This window comes from Pleurodeles waltl, chromosome 3_1 (genome assembly GCF_031143425.1).
Source record: "Pleurodeles waltl isolate 20211129_DDA chromosome 3_1, aPleWal1.hap1.20221129, whole genome shotgun sequence".
NCBI classification, from domain to species: Eukaryota; Metazoa; Chordata; class Amphibia; order Caudata; family Salamandridae; genus Pleurodeles; species Pleurodeles waltl.
Genome location: NC_090440.1, coordinates 154712653 through 154735123, shown reverse-complemented (window position 1 = coordinate 154735123; position 22471 = coordinate 154712653). Strand labels below are relative to the sequence as shown.

At 48.4% G+C, this 22471-nt stretch overlaps 1 protein-coding gene across 2 annotated transcripts in view; it reads right to left on the bottom strand.

Moving 5' to 3' along the window:
* Positions 1-22471, bottom strand: part of ALPK3 (alpha kinase 3) — a 996430-nt gene that overhangs the window by 837223 nt on the left and 136736 nt on the right. The window lies entirely within an intron of this gene.

Here is a 22471-nt window from a genome sequence, read left to right as displayed (position 1 = left end):
TGTTCATAGGTCAATTAACCATCTGCAGCATAGGACAATTAGATTGTAATAGTATTAGGTCTCCCACAGCAGAACAGCATGGACCAATCCAGCTCTACTCCTGGGTTTCGTCAACTTGTAGCTTTTCTCAAATCTCCTACCTTTCCCATTAGGCTTTTTCTTCTGATGGTTTAAGTGATGCCTTTATGAAACGAACCGTATTCAATCTACCATGGAGGGAAGTCATCCTCTCATTTCCAGGTCTGGACCTTGCAGGACATCTCTTGGGGTTCTCATAATTCTGGGAAACTGTAAATAGCATGGGCTTCACCATCCTAGTAAAAGGTGAAGCCAAAGGGACGGCTTTAACAGTAATTTTGATCTTTTTACTTCATAAATGTTGTTTCCAGTTGTAGCAGATGCCTTCTTTGCAATATAATCGAAGACAAATCTTGATCTAGCATGATAGTCACCCATCAAGGTTGATCCGGACTATCTTGCATGTTGCCACCATGAAGGCCTCTTTCTGGCAAAAGTAATGCATGTATATCAATATGTCCAGTTCTCTGTCTCTGGGGACTGGCAGCCGGCCCACTCTGTGTTCTCTCCAATTGTATGTTTGCTACAGCTAGCCCTGGGAGCATATAGAGGATTCTGCCATCCTGCCACTAGGCAGCGCTCACAAAGTCCCTCTGGACCCCTGCCTTTATCACTAAATGGGGTTATACACTTGTACACCTTGCCTTGCCAGATACACTTCGTATTCCAGTCCCAGCTTCCACTCTATTGTCCTGATGCATCATGGTCTCTGTAGTTCCTTTTCGTCTTCAGACCCTTCCTAGCTCACGTCCTAGTGGTGGTTTCTTGTTCTCTAGATTTGTTCTTGGAACCTAGGGTTATTTTGAACCCTTTATGTCTTTATTCTGGCCCTGTCCTTGTGTATGCCCCAATCCACAGTCCATTCCAGGTTTTCCTCTTCCCTGTCTTATGGCTCCTGGTTTCCTTGGTCATCCTTCCTATAAGCCTCAGTTCAGCCTTCCATTCATTGGCGTTTTCCTGATTCCCTGCATCTAGTTAATACCTTACCCCTGGTTCTTTCCCTGCACATGTGCTCTTCCCCTTAGCCTTCAGCTATTTCATCCCTGTGAGCTTAGAGTGTGCTGGCATGCAACTGACTCCTGCTGCGTCTCCGTGTGCTCTGTGTTCCTTCTGCTGTTACAACAGGCTTGTCCTTTGATTCTGTTTCCCTTTTTTATTTGTTTCTGTTCATAGTTGCCCTGATTCTCTGTTCCATTGTTAGCCATAGTTCATAGTCTCCTGTTCTGGTTCCTTCTTTTCCTGCATCTGTTCTCCAGTGTTACCCATAGTTTATAGTCTCCTGTTTCTGTTCCTAGTTTTCATGCATCTGTGTTCCAGTGTGGGCCATACTTTATAGCTTCTATTCCTTGTTTTCCTGCATCTCTGTCTGAGTGTTAGCCATAGTCAAAGTTTCCTTTAATCTGCCCTGTTATATCCAGACTCTCTGCCTTGTATTCTGTGTTCCTGTTTGTTGGCATATTTCTGTCTTACCCTGTTTGCGTGGAGAACTTTCTTAGCCTTGTTCTCACAATTCCAGTCCTGTTCCTGATTCCATTCATGCTTTGCCTGAGCCCCTTTTCCTTTTTTGGTGCTCCTGGTGCTGTGTCTTGTACTGTTATCCATATTTTCACTGCTTCGAAGGGTGCCAGTTGGATTCCAAGGCTTGTACCATTGTCAAACAGAACCACTGATCTCTGTGAAATGTATCTGGTCCTTGCTTTGGTCTAAGAACTTTTCACCTCAAATCAATCAAATTTATAAAGCGTGCTACTCACCCGGTAGGGTCTCAAGGCGCCTTGGGGGGGGTGGGTTACTGCTCAAAAAGCCAAGTGCTTTCTGAAAGTTAGGAGGTCCTGGTTCTTGCGTAGGTTGGTGGGGAGGGAGTTCCAGGTCTTGGCGGCGAGATGGGAGAAGGATCTGCCGTCGGAGGTGGTGCGTTGGATGCAGGGGACTGTTGCGAGGCCGAGGTCGGCGGAGCCGAGCTGTTGAGTTGGGTTGGGAAGCTGATGCGTTAGTTGAGGTAGGCCGGTCCGGAGTTGTGGAGAGCTTTATGAGCGTGGATTAGGATTTTGAAGATGATCCTTTTGTTGATGGGCAGCCAGTGTAGGGATCTGAGGTGTGCAGAGATATGTTCGTGGCGAGGGAGGCTGAGGGTGAGACGTGCGGCTGCATTCTGGATGCGCTGGAGTTTTCTCTGAAGTTTGGCTGTGGTCCCTGCGTAGAGGGTGTTGCCGTAGTTCAGTCTGCTGCTTATGAGGGCGTGGGTGACCGTTTTTCTTGTTTCTAGGGGAACCCATTTGAAAGTTTTGCGTAGCATGCGGAGAGTGTTGAAGCAGGAGGATGATATGGCGTTGATTTGCTGAGTCATGGAGCGACAGGAGTCCAGAATGATGCTGAGATTGCGTGTGTGCGTGGGCGGTGGGTGTTGGGGGTGGTCCTAGGATGGTGGGACACCATGAGTTGTTCCATGCTGTCCTGTTGGGGCCGAAGATGATGATCTCGTTTTTTTCTGAGTTTAGTTTGAGGTGGCTTGCTGTCATCCAGTTGGCAATGGCAAGAAGTCAGGTGTATAGGTTATTCTTGGCAGTAGATGGGTTCCTCGTGAGGGAGATGATGAGCTGGGTGTCGTCAGCGTATGAAATGATGTTGAGGCCGTGGGGGCGGATGATGCTGGCGAGCGGAGCCATGTAGATATTGAAAAGGGTGGGGCTGAGGGCGGATCCTTGGTGGACCCCACAGATGGTCTTGGTGGCAGTAGACCGTAAAGGAGGGAGGCGAACTCTTTGGGTTCTCAAGGAGACAAAGGAGGTGAGCCAGTCCAGGGCTTTGTGGTGAATTCCAGCATCTAAGAGGCGTGTGCGAAGGGTTTGGTGGCATATGCTGAATGCTGAGGAGAGGTCTAGGAGGATGAGGGTGACGGTTTCGCCCTTGTCCAATCTGGTCCTGATGTCGTCTGTGCAGGCGATGAGGGCGGTCTTGGTGCTATGGTTTTTGCGGAATCCAGACTGGGAGATGTTGCGTATGTTGTTGTCCTCCAGGAAGTGAGACAGTTGTTTGTTTACTATCTTCTCTATGACCTTCACGGGTAAGGGAAGTAGAGAGATAGGATGGTAGTTTGTGAGGTCTTCAGGGGCTGCTTTGGGTTTTTTGAGTAGAGCGTTGACTTCAGCGTGTTTCCAAATATCCGGGAAGGTTGAGGTCTCGAAGGAGCTGTTGATAACGCCCCGAGCTGTGTTGACTTTGTTGAGGATGTGGGTGCGGGCAGGGGTCTGTAGAGGAGCCTGAGTGGATGGAGCTCATGGTTTTGCTGGTTTCTTCATCGTTAGTGGGGGTCCAGGATTTCAGTACGTTAGTGCGGCAGGGAGCTGTGGTGTTGGCTGTGTCGGTGGTGGTGATGGTGGGAGACGTTGATGTGAAACTTTTGTGTATGTCTACGGTCTTGCGGTGGAAGTAGTTGGAAAGGGAGTTGCAGAGGTCTTGGGAGTGTGGAGGGTCGGTGGCACAGGTTTTGGGTTTGGTGAGTTCTTTAATGATGGCAAAAAGTTTCTTGCTGTTGTGCGCGTTGTCATCTATGCGTTCTTTGTAGAAGGATTGCTCACTGAAGGTTCTTTACCGCAGGTTTTCTCGATTTTCTGGCATTCTTGTTTGGAAGACTGAAGTTCTGAGGTGAACCAGGGGGCTGTCTTGTTGGTGCAGGTGATGGTTTTTTTTAGTGGGACGAGGGAGTCTGCGCATGCTTCTAGCCATCGAGTGAGGTTGAGGGCGGCGGTGTTGGGGTCGTTGATACTGGGAGGCAGAGCTTGTGCGAAGTTGGAGATCAGTTGTTCCTTGGAGATCTTGTTCCACTTGTGGTAGGGGATCGGATGTTGTAGGTGGTGGGTGGTGGGCTTCAGGAAGGAAAGGTGGACGCAGTGGTGGTCAGTCCAGTGGAGTTCGGTGGTGTGAGTGAAGGTGATATGGTTGCTGGAGGAAAAAATGGCGTCTAGCGTGTGACCGGCTGAGTGGGTGGGTGAGGTGACTAGTTGCTTGCGGCCGAGGTTTGCGAGGTTGTCCAGCAGAGCAGTGGAGTTGCAGTCGTTGGTGCTCTCCAGGTGAAAGTTTAGGTCACCGAGGAGTAGGTAGTTTGTGGAGGGTAGGGCGTGGGAGCTGATAACGTCGTCGATGGTGTCACAGAATGGGGGGCGGGGTCCTGGTGGTCTGTAAATGAGGGTACCTCTTAGGGTGGTGTTGGCGTTGATGTGTATCTGAAAGTGCAGGTGCTCTGCGGTGTCTAGGGTGTTGTTGGTGTTGGTGGAGATTTTGATGGAGTTTTTGTGTATTACGGTAACTCCACCTCCTGGTTTGTTGATACAGTCCCTACGGGTGATTTGGTATCCTTCTGGGATGGCTATGGCGATGTCGGGTTCCAATGAGGAGTACATCCATGTTTCTGTGAGGAAGGTGATGTTGGGAATGTTTGCCATGAGTAGGTCCCAGAGCTCGATGGCGTGCTTGTGGACGGAGCGGGTGTTGAGGAGGATGCAGCTGAGGTGCTTGTGGTGTTTGGTGTTGTTGTGGTGTTTGTTGGAGTGAGTGCAGGAGAAGTGGTATGAGCGGCATGTGAAAGGTCCGTGGGTGTGTCTGGGGTTGGCCTGGGTGCAGGTGGTGTGCCGGCCGTGGTTGAGAGCAAGGAACTCTGCGGAGGAGTAGTGGCGCTTGGGGGTGCCTGAGGAGCGTGGACCAGGGGGATGGGCGCTGGGCGTAGTCCAGGCGCGGACGGGCGCAGATGAGCTTGCTTCTTGCGTGCCAGCGGCGCGGCCGCACAGCGCCCACCATTAAGAAGGGGAGGTGGGAGGGAGGAGCAGCTGGGAGGAGGAAGGGGGTGGCCAATGGGAGTGTGAGGGGGGCGAGGCCGCAGAGGACGCAGGGGCAGGGACTGGGAAACCGGCAAGAGCCGGCTTTGAAAAACAGGCAAAATCACAGTGAGAAAAACGAAGCAGGCAGAAAAAAGGCACAAATACAGTTAACAACATAGTATAAAACTAAATATCAAATACAAAAAACAAAATACAACAAAAGTAAAGCGCACACTAGATACGCCTACCACTAGGCACCAGGGATGAGGCGCAGGCGGGTGCCTGCGGGTGGTGGAGGGCCTCGAACTTCCTTGAGCAGTAACAGGCGGGGTCAGGGGCACGGAGGCAGGCAGGTGGAGCCATCGGCTGTGTCAAGTGTTTTCCTGGCTATAAGGCCTCATTTCAGAGGAGCAGTCACACTATCATTTATGTTGTGTGTCTTGTGATTTTCTTGCAGTCTTCCAGTGCCCTATTCACAGCCTGTTCCAACCTGCTTCTGTCTTTTGCTTCTGCCCTTCTTCCCTTCCAGCCTTCTGGTACTCTTGTGTTTGTATTCCTTTCATAGGCCACACACAACCCCAGTATCCAGTCTTGTTTCATTCTCACCCAGCTAGTCCTCTGACTAATCACTCAGCTAGTTCCCTCCTAGACCACTGACACCCTCTGGAAAATGTCCAATTCTTCTTCTCTTGCATCACTTTGACCTCCAAACAGCTACTCCAGGTTAAATTGCATGTCTTATGTTCCTTAAGACATCCTCTCATACTGAGGGGATATCTAGTCGAAGAGTGCCAAATAGGTCTGAATCGTAGAGGGTTGCATCATAGATCACAATTCAATGAATGAATATTATTGAGGAAGGTCATAAATTGCGACCCACTACAATTCACAATCATTACAAGGATGGTCAAATACACAAAAAGTGATTAAGGGATTGCTTGAAGTAAGTAACCACTAGCAATTGCTTGGGGCATCATGCCACCTGTTTGGAATCAGCTAAATACAAATCAATCTGGACCCTGCTCTAATAAGAACAGACTAGTCCAAAATGCCAGACCAGGTTTTCTCACAACTATTACACAAGCAACCCAAGACTGGTTTCCCCCTAATTGGGCTTCGGCAGTCCGGTGTAGTTTGGCTCCAGTGGCACAGACAGCAAAGCACCCACATCAGTTTGGGATCAACTGTTCCCACTGGAGCAGGACCAAGACTGATTTGCATAAGGTGGGTCTCTTTTTTGATTTGACACAGTAAGCAAAACATGGTTTTGTGGAATGTGGCCCAAAGTGATTGCCAAAAGGCTAACATTAATTCAAGCATTTGTACCATCACCTTGTTATTTTTGCAGCAGACACCATAACTGTGTATACCCAGACATGAGTCCTGTTCTCAATATGCCATAGAACTAAAGCCATGCCTCGCTGATGAGACCTAAGAAGGTTGAAACTGGTCTAGAGTTGCTGGTGTTCCCATTTAAAAGGGATCTGGCCTGACACCCCAGGCTTGACAGTTCCTATTGGAGCATAACCAAGTGTGATTTGCATAAGGCAGGTCTCTGTCTAGAATGACATAGTGGGTGAAGGCCAATGGTCCGGAATGCAGCCACCAGTGGCTGAAAGTAATTCAAGCGTTCCTTCCATCACTTATTATTTTTGCAGTAGATGGAATAGGGGTCACGGGTATGCCCAGACGTGAGTTCTGTGCTCACTATGCCATAGAAGTCAAGCTAAACTTCACTGTTGAGACCTAAGTAGACTAGACAATGGCACAAGATTGAGGAACAGAATTTGACTTGTGCCCTCAAGGCTGGCTGGAATCAGGCTAGAGAACCCCCCATTTCAGAGTGGGAGGGTTTTGAACAGGGACTTAGAAGGGACATCGATAGGTTGCCCCCCCTGGTTAAATCGGGCCTTAAGCCTCAGAGGACTATATACTCCCCTTGGTATACGGAGGAACTAAAAAATCTACAGAGAATGTACAGATGCCAGGAAAGGAGGTGGAGGTTCCACCAGAAACTGGAGGAGAGAGCCAAGCTCAGGGCTCAGGGCTCAGCTTGAGAACTATAAATCAGCAATCAAAAAAAGCTAAATCAGAATTCCATACCCGTAAAATTAAAGAAGCAGATAATGAGCCCTGAGAACTCTTTAAGGTGGTTCGTACCCTTACTTCTCCCCCTCTGCCCCAGTGCTGGAGAACTCCTTGGAGTTTTGCCAATGGGTTGGTGATTTCTTTAAGAATAAAATTCTTCAGCTCCATGCCAACTTCAAGCAGCCCCCTATGGAGATGAGAGGGGAAGATCAAGGAGCAGCTCCGGTCCAAGATCCTGACCTAAAGCTTACCTGTTTTTCAATGTTACAGGTGTTTAAAATCAAAGAACTCCTACGGGGATTGAAATCAGGGTCTCCTTTGGACATGTGTCCTCCTAAGATCCTAAAAATTGTTCCTGACTTGATTTCGTCCGCCCTTGAAACAGTCTATCAAGAAATTCTGATGGAAGGATGTTTCCCTCCTGCCTGGAAGGAATCCATTGTAATTCCTCTCACTAAGAAACTGGGCGAGGAACCCAATGATTTAAAAAATCTACGCCCCATCTCCTTGCTCCCTGCCACAACTAAAATACTGGAGAAAGATCTCAATACTGAGCTGGCTAGTTTTTTTTCAGACTAGTGGGGTCTTGGACCCTTCACAACATGGGTTCCGCAAAGATGACAGCATGGAATCCGCCCTGGTCTCTTCTGCGGACATTATCCGGAGGAAAGTTGATCAGGGGGAAGGTGCCATTTTGGTAATCCTGGATCTCTCCGCAGCATTTGATACTATGACCCTCATTACAACCTTGCTGGGCGGTGGAGCCCGCTCGCCAGTGTTGGACCACCGAGCGGCCGCCTATGCGGCTGCAATCCCACCGTCCGCATTACAACATCCCCGCCGCCAGCCGCATTACAACATCCATGCTGGGCCGGCGGGCGGAAACAGAGTTTCCGCCCGCCGGCCCAGCGGGGATGTCGGCCGTAACATTGGAGCCGGCGGTGTTGCGGCCGTGCAACGGGTGCAGCTGCACCCGTCGCACTTTTCACTGTCTGGGCAGACAGTGAAAAGCAGGGTGGGGCTGTGCCTGGGGGCCCCTGCACTGCCCATGCCAAGTGCATGGGCAGCGCAGGGGCCCCCAGGGGCCCCGCGACTCCCTTTCCTGCCAGCCTTTCCATGGCGGTCTCTACCGCCATGGACAGGCTGGCGGGAAGGAGAGTCATAATCCCCAGGGCAGCACTGCCCTGGCGGATTATAACTGCCGGGACAACGATGGCAGGAAACTGACGGTCCCGACGGTGCGACCGCGGCGCTACCGCCGCGATCATAATACGGCGAATTGTATCGCCAGCCTGTTGGCGGTACAATCGCCAAAACAACCCTGGCGGTCTTTGACCGACAGGGTTGTAATGAGGCCCTATATCTCCACATCTGCTGTTACAATACCTTCATCATGCAGGTGTTAGTGATAACAAGGAACTTGATATATCAGTGTCTTTCCCTGTTGGATAGATCGATCACGGTCAGCTGCGGAGAGTTCAGGGCTCTTCCATTTCAACTTCCTTGCGGGGTTCCACAAGGATCCTCACTTAGCCCCACCTTGTTTGATCTGTATGTGGCTCCTCTAGCCAGACTGATCCATTCTTTTGGATTTCAAGTGGTATCTTATGCCCATGACACCCAGTTGGTTATACCGGTTAACCAGAACTGGGAGGAGGTGGCAGATAGATTTCAAACGTGCATGAGTGAAATCAATAACTGGATGAGTAATAATTGCCTGAAATTTAATGGAGAAAAGACTGAAATTCTCCTATTTGGCCTGGATACCAACATATGGGTCGCTCGTTGGTGCCCTAAGTCCTGCAACAAATGCCCTGGCCCAAGCTCCTCGGTAAGAAACATTGGAATGTTTTTTGATGGGACTCTCTCCTTTGAACATCAAATTAATAGCACAGTTAAAAGTTGCTACTGGTGCCTGAAAATGTTAAAGAAAATCTTTCCCTTTCTTCAAAAAGAACTTAAAATTCGGGTGACCTTAGCATTAGTGATTTGGAGACTTGACTATTGTAATGCGCTGATACTTAACATCAAGAAGGTCTCACTTAATCGATTTACAATTGATTCAGAACGTGGCGGCTCACTTGGTTCTGGACCTATCGGCCAGCAGTAGTTTAAGACAGTTGCACTGGCTACCAGTGGAAAAATGGGTTACATTTAAAGCACTCTGCCTTACTTATAAAGCTTTTCATCAGGAAGGCTGTAATTATTTAAGTTCGCCCTTACGGCCCTACCAGCCAGGACGTCAGCTCAGATCGTCTGCACTGGAAATGATATGTATCCCCCGTTGCCGTACGGCTAGATGTGGGGATAAAGCCTTCTCAGTTACAGCAGCAAGACTCTGGAACTCTATTCCACTTTCCAGCAAGATGGAGGAGACGTACGTCCACTTTTGGAAGCAGCTTAAAACTTGGTTATTCTCAGACTAGGCTAGGCACCTGTCTTTCTTGGCATCCCCTTTTTTCTTTTTGCTATCCCTCTATTCTAGCTTCCGGCTTCTCTTTCTTTATTCTTTTTAGGATTCCCTTCTGATGTTATGTTAGTCTTCAGCGCTTCAATACTACGGCTGGAATGCGCTTTACAAATAACCCACAATACAATAAGTAGGTTAAAACTGGTCTGGGGTTGCTTGGGTTCCCATCTGGAGGGGACATGGTCTGGCAGTTAGAGCTGGAGTGTTCCTATTGGTGCAGGACTGTAGGAAGTTGGCTCTGTATGTACAGAGTCCAAGGGTTCCCCTTAGAGGTAAGATAGTGTCAAAAAGAGATAATTCTAATGCTCTATTTTGTGGTAGTGTGGTCGAGCAGTAAGCTTATCAGAGGGTAAGTGTTAAGCATTTGTTGTACACACACAGGCAATAAATGAGGAACACACACTCAAAGACAATTCCAGACCAAAAGGTTTTTATATGGAAAAATATATTTTCTTAGTTTATTTTAAGAACCACAGGCTCAAGATTTACAAACAATACTTTAACTGAAAGGTACTTCACTCAGGTATCATAGGAACTTTGAATCAGCAAAATAGCATGTACAATTTTGGCAAAAATGGCAATAAGCTATTTTAGAACTAGTCACAGTGCAATTCAACAGTTCCTGGGGGAGATACGTATTGGTTAGTTTTGCAGGTAAGTAAACCACCTACAGGGTTCAAAGTTGGGTCAAAGTTAGCCCACCGTTGGGGGTTCAGAGCAACCCCAAAGTTACCACACCAGCAGCTCAGGGCCGGTCAGGTGCAGAGGTCAAAGTGGTGCCCAAAACACATAGGCTTCAAAGGAGAAGGGGGTGACCCGGTTCCAGTCTGCCAGCAGGTAGGTACCCGCGACTTCAGAGGGCAGACTAGGGGGGTTTTGTAGGGCACCGGGGGGGACACAAGTCAGCACAAAAAGTACACCCTCAGCGGCACGGGGTGGCCGGGTGCAGAGTGCAAACAGGCATCGGGTTTGCAATGGAGTTCAATGGGAGACCCGGGGGTCTCTTCAGCGAAGCAGGCAGGCAAGGGGGGGGCTCCTCAGGGTAGCCACCACCTGGGCAAGGGAGAGGGCCACCTGGGGGTCGCTTCTGCACTGGAGGTCAGATCCTTCAGGTCCTGGGGGCTGCGGGTGCAGTGTCTTTACCGGGCGTCGGGTTCTTAGAAGCAGGCAGTCGCGGTCAGGGGGAGCCTCTGGATTCCCTCTGCAGGCGTCGCTCAGGGTGCTCAGGGGGGTCAACTCTGGCTACTCACAGGGTCGCAGTCGCCGCGGAGTCCTCCCTGTAGTGTTGGTTCTCCGCAGGTCAAGCCGGGGGCGGAGTGGAAAGTCTCACACTTCCGGCGGGAAACATGCAGTCCTTTAAAGTTTGTTTCTTTGTTGCAAAGTTGTTTCTTCTTTGGAGCAGAGCCGCTGTCCTCAGGAGTTCTTGGTCCTTTTAGATGCAGGGTAGTCCTCTGAGGCTTCAGAGGTCGCTGGGTCCTGGGGAACGCGTCGCTGTTGCAGTTTTTCTTGAAGTGGGGAGACAGGCCGGTAGGGCTGGGGCCAAAGCAGTTGGTGTCTCCGTTTTCTCTGCAGGGCTTTCAGGTCAGCAGTCCTTCTTCGTCTTCAGGTTACAGGAATCTATCTTGCTAGGTTCCGGGAGCCCCTAAATACTCAATTTAGGGGTGTGTTTAGGTCTGGGGGGTTAGTAGCCAATGGTTACTAGCCCTGAGGGTGGCTACACCCTCTTTGTGCCTCCTCCCTGAGGGGAGGGTGGCACATCCCTAATCCTATTGGGGGAATCCTCCATCTGCAAGATGGAGGATTTCTAAAAGTCAGAGTCACCTCAGCTCAGGACACCTTAGTGGTTGTCCTGACTGGCCAGTGACTCCTCCTCGTTTTTCTCATTATCTCCTCCGGCCTTGCCGCCAAAAGTGGGGCCGTGGTCGGAGGGGGCGGGCATCTCCACTAGCTGGAATGCCCTGGGGCGCTGTAACAAAGGGGGTGAGCCTTTGAGGCTCACCGCCAGGTGTTACAGTTCCTGCAGGGGGAGGTGAGAAGCACCTCCACCCAGTACAGGCTTTGTTACTAGCCACAGAGTGACAAAGGCACTCTCCCCATGTGGCCAGCAACATGTCTGGTGTATGGCAGCCTGGAAAAACTAGTCAGCCCACACTGGAAGTCGGGTATGTTTTCAGGGGGCATCTCTAAGATGTCCTCTGGGGTGTATTTCACAATAACATGTACACTGGCATCAGTGTGCATTTATTGTGCTGAGAAGTTTGATACCAAACTTCCCAGTTTCCAGTGTAGCCATTATGGTGCTGTGGAGTTCGTGTATGACAGACTCCCAGACCATATACTCTTATGGCTACCCTGCACTTACAATGTCTAAGGTTTTGCTTAGACACTGTAGGGGCATAGTGCTCATGCACATATGCCCTCACCTGTGGTATAGTGCACCCTGCCTTAGGGCTGTAAGGCCTGCTAGAGGAGTGACTTACCTATGCCACAGGCAGTGTGAGGTTGGCATGGCACTCTGAGGGGAGTGCCATGTCGACTTAGTCTTTTTTCTCTCCACCAGCACTCACAAGCTCTGAGGCAGTGTGCATGTGCTGAGTGAGGGGTCCCCAGGATGGCATAAGACACGCAGCAGCCCTTAGAGACCTTCCCTAGCATCAGGGCCATTGGTACCAGGGGTACCAGTTACAAGGGACTTACCTGGATGCCAAGGTGTGCCAATTGTGGAGACAAAGGTACAGGTTAGGGAAAGAACACTGGTGCTGTGGCCTGGTTAGCAGGCCTCAGCACACTTTCAAATCAGAACTTGGCATCAGCAAAGGCAAAAAGTCAGGGGGTAACCATGCCAAGGAGGCATTTCCTTACAAGGACCAAGACACATTTGCATAGGGTAGCCATCTGCCTAGAATGGCAGAGTGAGTGACAAACGATGGTCTGGAATGTGTCCCAGAACGATTGCTAATGGCTGAGATTAATTCAAGCCTTCCTTCCATACCTGGACAGTAGCTACTTAAGGAAACATGGGCTGTGTGTAAGGAAAAAAAAGCCCTCGCTACAGTCCCCTGCATCCAACACACCACTTCCAGCTGCAGATCCTTCTCCCACCTCGCCGCCAAGACCTGGAACTCCCTCCCCACCAACCTACGCAAGACCCAGGACCTCCTAAACTTCAGAAAGCACCTTAAAACATGGCTTTTTGAGCAGTAACGGGCAACCTCCCCCCCCACACACACAGCGCCTTGAGACTCTAACGGGTGAGTAGTGCGCTTAAGAAATTATTTGATTGATTGATACAAACATTTTCTTTAGCCTAGGCAAAGGTCCCTGAAACCAATACCCACTCTTAAAAACATTAATGTCAACATTCACAAAGGGGACCCCATTCCGTTTGCAAGGTTACCACTCATTTTCAGTAGTCGGTATAATAGTAATGTTTTGTAACTGGATTTCGTCATTTGGAATGGACACCTTAAACATGCCCTTCCCAAATAGTGATTCAGTATGTAGTAATAAACCAAATAGTGAAAACGCATATGAGTGGTAACGGCAGTGTGGTCAATGCATATTGTTGCACTGACTGCATTATTAGTGCTGTTTCCCTGCAATTTATAGCCCGGTAAGCGGGCCTATGTGACAGTCTATATGGGCATGATGTTCAAGGTTTAGGGGAGAGACTTCATGTTGAGTTATTGCATGCTAGTTCTTGGCTATTACATCAGCTCCCACTGTTGCTGTCATGTGGGATTTGTGCGTTGTGACTGGATGTCCATCCTGGATCTGGCTTTTTTTTTTTTTTAGCATTCTTTTAGCTTTTTCAGCAAATATCAGGGGCTCTTTGTGACTAGTAAATATCCATATGTTATCGTCTGTCTGGATGCTGATAAAGCATGGTATATTCGAAATTTTTGGGCCGTTGTATCTTTTGTACTTCTGCAAATATGTTTCCGGTCTCCTACACAGCTATTGTAAAGATGAGTTAGACTGGAATGTCCAAGCTGTGGTAGGTGCCCTCTGAGGCAGAGGGCCGTATCTCTGTCTCAATAGTTCAAGAGGCGAGCAATTACCACTTGGGTGAGGGGGAGAGGACCGTCTAGAGGGGGCCCAACCGGAGGTCTGGCTCCTAGTAATAGTTACTTGACGTAGTGTTGGAGAGGAGTATGACAGCTCTGGCCTTTCTGGGGCTCACAAACCATGAGCCTGAATAGCCTAATTTGTCCTTGTTCTCCCTGAGGTGATCCCCCTCCTTTCACCGAGTCACCAAAATGACATCTCTAGGCATATGTTGCACCTTGTGATGAAGTGAATTTCTGGAATCAAATGACATGCAAATTGTGTTTGTTCTTCCAGGAGTTCTTTCCTTCACACTAAAGACTTTGTCAACGAGAATATCACAGTGGCTCGAGCACAAAAAGAAGAAAAATACCTCTGGAATAGGAGAGAAATTAAAGGGCACTTACATCAGAAAAAGCTAGGAAATGAAAACGTCAAATGAAACTGCAGGTTTTCAACCAAAAATAGCCTAATATAGGCAGCTGTATTTAGGGACCGTTCTCTATTGAGCCGGAAAAATAAAATGTTTCACTGACCATGTACTGCATGATGGGAAAATTCCCGAATTCTTTCAAGTGCACTGTCGATTAGCACAGTGTACGCTCATCCTACTAGAGGCTAACATTTACCTTTACTTTTAGGCTTTAAAAATGGTTTAGTACAGCAGTTTTTCCAGCCAAACGCACTGTAGTTTCAATTTGCCATTTTAATTTCTGGTTTTAACTTTAATGTTTTTTTAAACCAAAACAAAGTAAATCATATTGCAATTCTTGTAGGCTTATTTTCCTCGTGAAATTGTTGTAAAATCAGTGTTGACTCGCGTGTGAAAAGATATTGTACTGTTTGTGGATGGCAAAGATAATCCCGTGATTATATAAATGGCACTACGATCACTGAATGACATAAAGCCAGAGGTCTAGAGTAACAGGTTCTTGATTTTTAATTGACTCAGTTATTTCACAGATGAAGAACTGCTAAAATAAAAATCATCTGAAATATGAAGTCAACATAATATTTGTATTTATTTTTAGACTTGTAGAAATGTGCTAGCTCACTACAAGGGCACCTGGAATTCCAGGACAACAGTTATTTTTGTCAATAATTATCGATTAGCCTTGCATAACACACTATCTACTGCATAATTTGCACATTTTACCTACTAAAATAGTTAACAGACCAAATGGTCCAAACATTATTACAAAATATGCATCTGTGCGCGATATAGATCCAGACAATTGCAAGGGACAGTTTGTCAACTTACGACAGGTGAATGTTGCCTTCAGGTATTAAAGAGGTGAGAATTCTGCCTACATAGCGCTGATATCCTAGCTGAGGATCTGTTCGGAGAGTGCGGGGAGGAGGGCGTTGGTACTTTTGTCTGCAGTAGATAATCAAAAGCTCACTAAAAAACTGTAACTCAAATAGATGGGGGAATAGATACCTTAAACGTTATTAACATGTTCTTTAAGCAACTGTGCATATTCATGTTACACTGTTCTCAGAACAGCACATATTTCAAGAGGGGTCAACGCATTTATATGAAACCCAAACATTTTGGATTTCTTTTTGAGGTAAGATGTCCTGAATCTCAATGCTATGTGGTTTTAATTAAAAAAAGGGATGCTTCCGGCGGACCTGTACTCAGAATAAACCTGAAACCGAAGACGTTTTAAACGTTGCTGCTATGCATAGAATAAAAGAGTCAAATAATTTCGCTACAATCAGTGTTATCTAAATACACGCTCTACTGACCCACACTGCATATGTTTTATACACACTATTTTACTCTGGGATAGTAAGAACAAAGTTAATTGTAAGCACTGGCTAAGCTAATAGGTGTTTCCTTTACTAAGCGGCGGTAGAACTGTTGTAATTTGCCAATGCTTGTCTGGTTGCCAAAACCATTTAAACATGGCTGAGTATGAAAGATGGACCATCTGAGAATGTTTTTTTGTCATGAAGTATAACAGACCAGGGAGGCGTGGCTTGGAAGCCAGCAATGGAGGACGTGTAAGCAGAGAGCTCTGCTCCGGCCTAAACTATAATCCTTGACAAACGACCTTGAGGGTGCGCCTGGGGAGCACCCCTACACTATAATAGTTGCTGCAAGGGAGCCACGGCGTGGCCCAATCTAGGTCGAAACTAAAAAATCCTGTCAACCGGCGACGAGTGACGGGAGCCCTGGAGGTGTGGCGACAAAGACAGCCTAGGGCGGGTGAGACCGCCGAGACTGAGACACTGCCTGCAGCGGAGCCAGGTGACAATGGAGTGGGCCGCTCCCTGGCTTTGGACCCAGGTGACCTGCGGCTGGTGGGAGTCCCCTCTGCACTGCATTGGTTGCTACCAGGGATATGCGGTGCTGTCCCATTCGGGCAGAACCCAAGATGAATGGCTGACTGGAGGTGATAGATCAGAGAATGTCAGGCGCAGTGATGGAGGCGTCCTAGGGCGGGTGTGACCGCTGAAGCTGAGGCGCTGCCCCAAGGTGGGGGAGGGCGGGGGTGCAGGGGGGAGTGCAGAGGAGCTGGGGGAGCATCGAGTTTGGTCTGCGGCGAGCTGTGATGGGTGGAGACCCCCTCCACCGAGCCCGGGATTCTGACTAGGGAACATGGATGGGCAGGAGCATTAGACTGGGGCCCGGAGCACTGGTACAAAGAAAGCAGCCAGTGCAGGGTGAGGGGGCCGCAGCGGGCTGTTAATCCTGGAGCGGAGGCGGCAGGGGGAGGAAAAATTAAAATAAAAAGAGGAAAACAGGATAAAAGAGCCAGACGGACTAACCAGGAGTGATAAGCATGAGGCGACCCTTCCCTCTCCCCCTGATTGTGAGATCTGGGCCCAACAAATGGACGACGGGAGGCTGGAGGGGGGACTCCGAAGACTCAACGAGGTCGAATAGTGGCATGGAGGATCCCACACAATGGGTCTACTTCGTGCACCCCAACTGATCATAGTAATAGTAAGAGGAGGGAGGAGGGCTCCGACCGTTGAGTCTTGCCGCAGCGGCCACTGGACCCAGGTTTACTCTGGGCCATCCCAGAGACAGTATACCAGACGAGGCATTTGGGGCTCACTGAATAGAGTAGAAGCCACAGTTAGACAGATTGTGAGGTGGTGAGGCCTGCAGGGGGACTTCTCTGCTAAGCCACAGGGTCTGGAAGTACCGACCAAGGCCTGACCCCTGTGATGATGCAATAGTGCACCCCAGTGAGCAGTAGACTGAATCTTTTCCACTTTCCAGGCCCATAGCTACAACACAAGTCGCCACGGCAGGAGACAGACTAGATCTTTAAGGCAAGAATCAAGACAACAAGGAGGACACCATGGGCAAAGCACAGCAGAAAATGCATAATACAGTGCAAGACATTGATGCAACCGCTCCACCGAAGATAGGGGGCGAGACACAGTGGGAACCCGGAGACGACCCCATACATCTACACCTGGATAAGGTATTGGCCGCTATAGCGCACACCAAGCAGGCGCTGCAGCAGGACACAAGCAAAGTCTCAGTAGGCTTGGGGTTATTACGAGTGAAACCCCACAAACTGGCGCAACTGTAGAGGTGTTGATGGAGGAAATTAAACCAGACCAGGCTGAACTGCCTCGCAGCCTGAGTAATCTCACAGAGAGTAAAGGTGCTGGAACGCAGGGCTGAAGATGCAGAAGGCTGAAATCGCCAAAATAATATCCGGGTAGTCGGACTGCTGGAAGGACTAGAGGGTGCAGACATGGTGGCATTTCTAGAGCACTGGCTCCAAACGGATGTAGAATCGGACGGCCTTACCCCTTTCTTTGCCCTACAGGGGGCACATAGAGTATCACCATGACCGTTGGCCCCGGGCCGCCCCTCCCGCCCAGTGGTGGCACGGCTCCTACACTTCAAAGACAGAGATGTCATTCTCCACAGGACACGTAATATTGGCCCCTATGAGCTGGGGAATGTAATGGAATGGTGTTGTTGTTCCCTGCCCACAGCACAAGTTCGAGTCCCAAGACGAAAAACTAGGATAAAAACAGGCGGTAGACAAGGGAGGGGTCTTACCTGAAAAAAACCTTCTCCCTCACAGACGGAACGAGAAAGAGCGGCTGCATTGCTAGCTGTGACTGAAATAGTGGCAACACAACAGACTGGGGATGGAACTGATAATTCGTCTGCGCACAGCTCGAATATGTCAGATTCGGAGGCCTCTAACATACTGGATGAAACATTGCCTATTGTGACTCCCCAAACGGCAGAGGATATGATTTGACAGGCGCCTCACTAGAACGCATGGCCCAAAGATCTACGAGGCTGCAAAATATCAAGACTTACATGGCTCGGATAGGCGCTTCATGTTGGGCAGTGGAAATGGGGGTGCATCACTGGCGACTAGGGGCCAGTGGACCCAGACGACACCCACCATTGAATTGAGTAAGGCTGGAGCAGAGCCCTGAATAACATAACATAGCAGACCCCCCAGGAGGATTGCCATCCCATGCAATCGAGAAGTAGAGATTTTATACTAATGTTTTTGTCTTTTAGGTTTGGACGGACGGTCATTGCTGGGCTGCCCTTGGGTAGGGGAGTTTTTGTTGGGAGTAGTTTGTTTAGGTCCTGGGGGTCACTGCCACATGGACGACAGCTGGGAGGTTTGGGGGGAGGTGAACTGTGGAAGCAAATTCAGCAAACACACCGCTATGGCTCAAGTGAATCAACTTCAATCGACACTGACGATAATCACATTAGAGGGATGGGGACTGCTGCCAAGAAATATGATATTCACCGATATTTGAAACGCAGAGGGGCACAGATTGTTACGTTGCAGAAAACTCATTTAATGAAGGAGGAAATAGAACGGCTCCGCCATGGATGGCGGAGACTTTATGCAACCTCCTACACTGCTTATGCATGGGAGTGCTAATCTGGATAAGGGCGGGGGTACCTTTTGAGCACATGCATATACTGACTGACACAGAGGGGCGATACATTCTGGTGAAAGGTAGGCTCTTGGGTAAAGAGATAACATTAGGATCTATATACGTACCAAACCAAGGTCAAGTGACGTTTCCGAAAGAACTATCAAATCCATTAGCCACCATGAGCACTGAAAGCGTACTCATAGGGGGCGACCTCAACTGTGTAATGAATGTAGAATTAGACAGATCTACACCTCTGGTGTCAGGGGCCCCAGCCTGGAAGACATCAGAGGGGTTGACGCAAAGGCTAGATAACTGGGACTTCTTGGAGGTTTGGAGGGCACAGCACGCTCAGGCACGTGAAATTTTCTATTATTCACCAGTCTACAAATTGCACACTAGATTAGACATGTTTATGTGTTCGTCCGCACTAGGTCACTCTGTATTACAAACGGAATACTTAGGGCGCACTTTGACTGACCATAGCCCCTTGTTGATGAGGTTCTGGCCGATACCAGAACACCCAGCGATCCCATTGTGGCAGCTTAGTCCACCACTCCTTGAGGACAGACCCTTTAAAGACTCATTACACAAAGCCATTACAGACTTCTTTGAACACAACCTGGGTTCAGTATGTAATAAATTGATTGAGTGGGATGCACTAAAGGTGGTGATCCGAGGCAATTGTATATGTCAAAAAGTGGGGGCCAAGAAAGCACTGGTAGAGGAACAGATGTACGAAAAGATTTTACCCATTCTGTGTATATGGGAAAAAGCTTTCGTACATATGGCCCTTAGAGTGCTGGAGAATTGACAACATAAACTAGATATTAAGAGCAGGAGGGGAGTGGACGAGGAAACCACCCATGGCTACATTAGGGTAGAGTAATTTAAGGCACTGGACTGGCTTCACTGCCATATTATATAGGATATAAGATTATCTAATATATATAGATTATAAGGAATATTTAGCTAGGACACATGATGAAGTGGGTAGAGTGGGAAGACTGCTGGCCTGGTTGGTTTCTTCACCAACAAGGGGGAAACCCAGTATGCAAATGCCGACAGGAGTTGGTCTCCTTTTATACTCACCGCATGATATTAACACTACCTTTCATGCATACATGAACAACTCTATAGCCAACTAGGGGAACTATCTGGGGTAGTAGTGACTATCTATCTGAGCCACATACTTTTGCAAATAGGAGGCCCTGACATACAGGAGGCACTGGGCAAACCAGTGACACCACAGGAGATTTGTGCGGCTATTAAGGAGATGGCTTGCAGGAAAATGCCAGGCCCAGATGGCTTGCCAGACGAATTCTACTCTGCATACTCCAACACAATGTATCCTAAGCTGGAATTACTTTATGCAGAGGCACTAAAGTTGGGACGGTTGCCTGAAACGACTAGGGATGCGCTGGTGATACCGCTTCCCAAGTCCGGGGACTCCGGGACCCCTGCCTCGTCGTTCCGCCCCCTATCCAAGCTCAACCTTGACTTCAAGATATTGAGTAAAGTATTGGCCATGCGCCTGACCACACACATGCAAATGTTACTATATCCTGACCAGAAAGGGTTTATCCCAATGAGGAATACCTCCATTAATCTACGCAGACTATATCATATTATGCAGCACCCAGAAGTGAGGCTGTACCCTAGTGCGATGCTAATGCCTGTAAATCTGGAAAAAGCCTTCGATTTGATACAATCTGTTTGCCATTATGCGGCAAAGAGAGCTCGGCGACACATGGGTGCGATGTGTCCAGCATCTACAACAGCTAGGGGGCGGACAGGTTTCAGTCAAATATAATATCTACAGAGGCACAAGGCAGGAGTGCCCCCTGTCATCCCTCCTATTTGCACTAGCTATTAACTTGGTTTGGGCCTCAGTCTCTTTTAAATATCTGGCCATTAGGGTTTTCCATTTCATGTTGGAATTGCAGGAGGCTAACTTGGGCGGCACCCTTAGGTCACTCCAAACCTGTGTGACGTTTTGGAGGTCTCTGAGGTTGCCGATAATGGCAAGGATTTCTTTGGCTAAAATGATAGTGCTACCTAGTAGACTACTCTACTATTTTGTAAACATGCAGGTTAAAATACTGGCGTAATGGTTTAAGCAACTAGACTCCTTACTACGGGAACTGACTTGGGATGGCGGCCGAAATAGGGTGTCCCTGGAGGTTCTTCGTAACCCTCCAGATGAAGGAGGGTTGGGGGACCCAGACGTTGAGCTATATTATGTGGCCGTACAGCTGCAGTGGGTGGCACATTGGCTAGATGGCTGTAGTTTGGATGAATTGAGACGCACAGGAGAAATGGATGGCCAGTGGCCCCTCCTGGCAAGGGCACTTGGAGGTGGGGGAGGTATCTTTGCAGATCAAAGGAGACACCACTATAGGCGCCAGGGTTACCGCTGATAGGACTTCCACATGGGGACCCGCCGACCATCTTCACACACATGCAACTCGAACCATGGACAAAAGCGGGATTAGTCATAGAAGGGGACTGCTTCCAACATGGGACACTCTTACACTGGCAGATCTAATGGAACGATATGGGATAACCCCAGGACAGTTCCTAACCTACCAGGCTCTGGTGCACACTTTGAGGGTCTGTGGCCGGGCGTTGAACGAGAATTTGAACACATTTGGTGTTACAAAGTCTATTGACACTCGGTGGGGCCAGGCTTGTTGTGAAATGGCTCTATCGGACTCTTTTGCAGACAGTCAGTAAACCATTATCGAGGATTAAAATGAGATGGGAGGAATCATTGGGTCGAGATATACTGAACCTGAAATGGCATAATGTACTGGTCTATACGCACCAAGTCTCCAGAAACACAAGATTGAAATATACCCAATTTAACTACTTGCACATGACATATTTAACACCACACAGATTGCTGGTAATTTATGGGGGGGGGGTCCTCGGCAATGCCCAAGATGTCCATACCCAGAAGCAGATTTTGGCCATATGACATGGAGTTGCCCGGTAATATTCAGATTCTGGGAAATGGTTATTGCCATGTTAAATAAGGCACTAAATCATACTCTCCGGTGTATGCCAGAGAACTGCCTGGTGGGATTGTATCCTAGGTCTGGACAGAAAACAGTGGGTAACAGGTTTGTGGATCTAGCCATGGTAGTGGCCAAATGCTGCATAGCAAAACAATGGACGCCAAGGTGCTGGACTGGGTACAGGATGTGACGACATGGGCTAGGGCGGAGGAAAAGGCACTACTTAAAGATGACAGAAGAGGGATGCGGAGGAGGCCACTGGCAGGGCCATGGGCTGAAATATTGGCTGCCTGGGAACATAGGGGGGCAAACCCTGGAGTGGACATAGATACAAGTGCAGACTCACATGACCCACGGGAAAATGAGGGTGCTAACTGAACGGCAATTACAACGGAAACTGGCTAACCACAAGGCCCCCTTAGGATTTAGCAACACTATAAAGGACACTCCATCAACAGGTGATACCAGGCGCAAGAGAAGACAAATGCCTTCCAATATACACGAAACCCCCACCCCCTGCTTTATATAGGAGTAGAACACGCTCACTGATTATAATTAGAAAGACGCATAAAGTGCCTGATGTAGACCCCTAGGAAGGACCAAAGTTTATTTGTTTAGCTATTATTTTTTTGTATAGTTAACTTTGTATTGGCCGCCACTATCTCTACCTGTTGAAAAGTACTCAACAAGGGGACAAAAACATGTTATACTGTTTGACAATGATATGCTGTTTTTGCTAATGGGAAGTAAGATCTCAACCTTTTTACTTACTGTATTTATCATAGCACGAATAGGCTGAAATGTGGACAACAAGGATATTTTTGTCTGAAGCAAACTGGTGCTGTACGGTGTTTTCTTTTTGTTTTGCTATTTGAGAAAGCCAATAAAAAGTATAACAGACAATTTCAAGGTGGCTGCCCGTGCAAATACATGTTTTGTCATGCATCTTATAAACTGGGAGACATCTTGGAATTATATTTGTTATACTGTGACAAACTCCATTTAAAAATGGTTGCCTGTGTGTCTACATGAATGTGCATGCATGGGTAGTCAGCTTGGAA